The 5,068-nt window shown below is 46.6% G+C and overlaps 1 pseudogene; it reads right to left on the reverse strand.

Moving 5' to 3' along the window:
- Positions 1-2,182: 2,182 nt before the first annotated feature.
- LOC103642421 (uncharacterized) lies at positions 2,183-2,699 on the reverse strand (annotated as a pseudogene).
- Between the last annotated feature and the right edge of the window lie 2,369 nt (positions 2,700-5,068).

Consider the following 5,068-nt stretch of genomic DNA (forward strand, 5'->3'; position numbering starts at 1 on the left):
TACATGAACATGTACCTTTGGACTCGGATTAGAACCACAGTGTGAGAAGCACAAAGAATACGAAGGTCGACGCAGAGCCGAAGCTATGCGCAAGGGAGCTTCGGCATGATAGCAGAAAAGGGAACCGACTTAAAAGGGAAAAGGCTATTTAGACCTCGATGGATCACTATAGAGTCATTAGCAAATGTAAAGGGCATGGGTGTAATTTTACATGGGCTGCGTCCCGTGCCTATAAATAGATGAACAGTGCCCCGTATTGTTCACGCTGACTTGGCATTTGCTTTTGCATAACGCTTGTACCTTTACCTTCTTTCAAGCTGAAGGTACGTTTGTTATTTGATATCATTTCTATTTTTCCATGATAATAAAATAGAAATGAGCTAATAATGATACATAATTGTTCATGTTATTTCTTACATTTCATATGATTCTCCTTTTATTATCGTATGCTGCAATGATGAAGGTATGTCATTCATGACCTTCGTCTGAAGATCATTATATCCTAAGGGAAATAATGTCTCGAAGGACGAAGGACATTAACATTTAACATTTTTTATGTTGCCTTGTTCTTAACTCATAGCATTTGAGAACAAGTCCCCAACATACTACAATGTTTTTATAAACATATATATTCACAAGTATTTTTGCACACCGACCAAAGCATACGAATCGTAAACCACTAATCTCCAAATCGCAATCACCATGCATTTACTTCCCAAATCATGAACGCGTACATTTTTATCCTACGAACCGAGTATTTCAATAATTATCCTAAAACCAACTAATATCCATTACACACTTGTGTCACAAACCTAATTGACTTACTTGGAGCGTCTACTCGAAACCGTGAGCATAATCACACATTATATGCGAAGCATAATTTAACGAACGCATACTACGCATCGTCTCGACTCGACTTATGAATATAGAGAAAGCGATGACTACTTTGGCATGTCACCACCTGTCTATATAAACCAAAACAATTTCTACTATTGACTAAGAGTTCTAAGTATTAAACACATTATTACTTTCCACACGCAAATAAACCTCAACTTAACACCAGTGACACCGATGGATTTTTAGTAAACTCATCATGCGCATAACCTCGTCTCGCATACAACCATATGGTGGCGTGCACTCGAGACACTACCGATTAACTTAACGCAATTACCACTACAATGTACTTCGATATACACGTTTGACATCACAGTGCTCCGACAAACCCACACCTCCAATCTACTTGTCACATAATTTATATTTTTGACACACTCTAACCTACACCACGATGAATACATAAAATATATTTAACATAGACTAACTCATTAGCCGACTGCGGAAATTACCAAGCATGCTTTACGCTTTATTAAATTTACCACAACTAACACACTACTTTACGACGAAGTGTTTTAACAAACAATTAATACTTCCGCGAACCACTCTCGCGACACGTAAATGAACCATCGCAGTCACACATATTCAACACCAACATACACCAACCGAATCACATTAATAGTAATTATAAATCCATCAACCTGTCAAACTCGGATTCGAGTGTCGCATGCGTCCACGGTGTAGGTGCTTCACCGAATCATGCGTTGCGCGAGGCGCAGCGGCAACATCTAGCTGCAATTAAAAACACCCAGTGGTTCAAACATTTTACCAAGCACCCGAGATCCAAAAACAATGGGGTACTAGCGAGGGGCACACCAAGGATTTTGACGACGATGCGCATGCGCTGCGCAAATCCGGTGAAGCGAGACACGGAGACGTCGTGGCTGCACGGATCGACGACATGGCTACTCTTGACGAACACTCGCACAGGTGACACGGCATGGGGGCAGCAGCGTGCACTGAGGAGCATTTCGTCGAGAAGACCGAGCGAAGAGGAGAGTGGCTTGGGGCTTGCTGTTGTGGTTAGCATGGTGAGTAGAGCACCACCCTGGATACGTATGGGGGAACTGATGCACGAGCTGCTGCTAGGATTCAGGTGGGGAGGACAGCGAGGTAGGGCATGTCGGCAACGGTGCGCAGGGCACGCCATGAGGGGAAATGCAGGGGCGCACGTGATCTAAGCGAGCTCAGCATCCCAGGCCACAGTCTGCTTGCGGAGGAGCTCGCTGGGTGTCGGCACCCAGTCAGGCTGAGGTGAGCCGAGCCGATGTGGGGCTAGGCGAGGGAGGAACTAGACTCTGCAGGAGCCATGGCTGAACCTACAGGTGAGCTTGCTGGTGCGAACCCAAGGTCCGAGGCGAGGCCTAGCATTGTTCTGTTGACAGATCTCGCCATGGCATCGATGAAGGATCATATGGCGCGAAATCCGAATGGAGCAAGGTCCGGCGGCCTGCAGGTGTGCATGGAAGAAGACGTGGGGGAAACAAGCGCCGGTCTTGGAGAAGAAGGGTGCGGCCTCCTGCAACCCAGCAGCCTGGAGGACAGGGAGCTCGGCCATGGAGAACTCCAACCCTGGCGAGTAGAGCGCGCAGCACAGGGAGGGTAGAGGGAGGCGGCGCCATGGACATGGACCTGGCCGAGGTCGGCCCAGGGAGCTCCTGTGCGCGGCCAAGGGGGAAGAGCAGAGGCGAGGGGCCAGCGACCATGGAGCAGGGAGGGAGCTCGAAGCCGATGCCCCGACGACTGTGAAGGCACGAACAGGGTCGCGTGCCACTGAGCTCGGCCATGGGAAATGGCACCTGCGCCATGGCTAGAGAGCACCTGCTCAAGGCCGGACCAGAGGAGGTCTCGCTGGGGGAAGCGCCGACCTGCTCAATCCAGGGCAGAGGCATGGAGCGCCCAAGGAAAACCAGGAAAGAGGGAGCGCGTGGGGAGATATACTACGCCATGGGAAGAGAGGGAAACGCTAGGGAGCTCGACCAACGAGGTTGCTGGCCGACCATGGAGACCTCCTGTTGCCGAGCACCATGGAGGGAGCTGGAGATGGCGTGGGGAACAGTGGGAGTTTCCTGCGCGCAGGGGAAGAAGGCAGTGCTCCACGGGAGAGACGGCTTGAAGAAAAAGAGTGGCGGCTAGGGGTAGGGAGTGGTAATTTCTTCCAACTTGCAAGGGGATGCATCATATTTATAGACATGTGAGGGCTAGGGTTTTTTTTGTGGGCCAAATGGGCTGGGTTGGGCTGGCCCAAAACGCTCAATCGGGCTGCGCTAAATTAATTCCCGGAATAAAAATGCTCCCGCGGAATTCGTTTGTGCAAAGACAGAGCGAGCTAGTGCTCGGTCGGACAGAACAAAGGATTATCCATACTAGGAATTTGATTTGTTTAGCGTCGCTCGGAAAATAATTCCTCGCACCCAATTAGGAACAAAATGAATTGAGACCGATTGGTTTCGGATTCGTGATCGAGATCAATCGGGTTGGGTTAATAAAAATCATTACCGTTGTTGATTTTCGAATTTAGATTGGACACAGAGATTTTAAGCCGAGTTGGATAAAAATTTATTGGAGGACGACACATCGGAGATTCCGCTTGAGAATACGGACTCAGATTAATTTTTGGACATAGATCGAACATCAAGAATTTGGATTCGGACACAGCTCGACTAGCAACTGTCGAGCGCTTGATTAAATGAGCTTTGAACGAGATTTATAATCGAGATTGATTATCGAGTTTGCATTCTTGCCAAGAAATAAAAGTTTTTAACAGGCTCCAAATTCGTCCTTCTGTGAGACTGAATAACTCCGAATTCGGTGAAATGTGAATGAGTAGTCTAGATAATCAGAGACATACGCGAGCGAGAAACATTAATTTTCACTAAGCATCCGAGATTAGGATAAATCTCCCGATATAACGTGAAATAGACACCTGGGGTGTCACATATTGTCTCCCGGACAACAAAGAAATGTCTGTCTGCCGGGAGATGGCTAAAAGTATGGGATTTCCAAAGCTCGAAGTTGGCCTCTCCTTCATGTCAAAGGATGACCTCGCGGACAACCTTGCATACAATAGCCTGAAGGTACAAGAATTATAAACTTAAAGTTCATGAATTTGGGAACAAATTTTTTATTCTCATGCTAAACATTTATCCTTCTTTTTCACAGGGCTTAATTCTGAGCAACGCCCTGAGGGCTCAAAAGAATTTTGAAAATCAAAGCTGCACAATAGCTCTTGGCAACCTTCGATCGGAGGTAATTCAGCTGAGAAACGAAGCCCTGGAGAAAGACAAAATTCTAATTTCATTGGTGAATAAAGTGAAGGAAGATGAGATGAAACACAACGCCCAGGCCGAAGCTCATAAAGCCGAGGTTGAAGACCTTCGGCAAAAACTTGCTGATGCCAATGAAAATTATGTGGTCGCAAAGGCTAGCCAAGAGATTAGTGAATGGTGGAAGACCAAACTAGAGAAAAATATTGAGGAGCTTCGCAAATCTAAGGAAAGATGTTTTGAAAAATCCTTGGATTGCGTGAAGAAGTTAAAATCTAGCTTTTCCAAAGTGGGCGCTTATTCCTCTGAAGAAACTTTTATCCGAGGCGACCGCGAGGGCGTTATTGAATGGATAAGCGGGGAAGCCGAAGCTTTCGAGGAAATTCAGAGCGATCGTGAGGATATTTGTGCTTTCTTCGGCGCTCGGGGAATCGCAGCTATTCTGGAGAAGGCTGGACGTGATCACGTCAAAGCTACAGCTCAGGCTGTAGTCGCCTTCTCCATAGACAACACAAAAGACCCTTCAGCCAAAGCGACTTTGGTGGGCGGAAAGTTTTATTCTGATGTCTGGGTGCATGGTGGCCGAGAATTGGCCAACAAAATTATAAAGAAAAATGAAAAAGACACCCATGACGCCCGAGATAAAGCTAAGCGAGATGAAGAAGCTTCTAAGCGCGAAAGGCGCATAGGTATTGTTTTTTAATTTTAGCTTCGGCACTTACTTTGTGGCTTCGAACTAATAGTTTACCTACTGCGGCTAAACTGTCGCCGCTGCCGGAGCCGTACAATCCCCTGGCTGATCCAAACATGAAGGAAGCACTAGATGCAATAAGCATTGCTAACTCTATTATCGATGAAGTTGTCGACAAGTTATTGAACGAAGCCACAGAAACAATTCTTAGGGAAGAGTA

Source organism: Zea mays, chromosome 10, assembly GCF_902167145.1.
Source record: "Zea mays cultivar B73 chromosome 10, Zm-B73-REFERENCE-NAM-5.0, whole genome shotgun sequence".
Classification (NCBI taxonomy): domain Eukaryota; kingdom Viridiplantae; phylum Streptophyta; class Magnoliopsida; order Poales; family Poaceae; genus Zea; species Zea mays.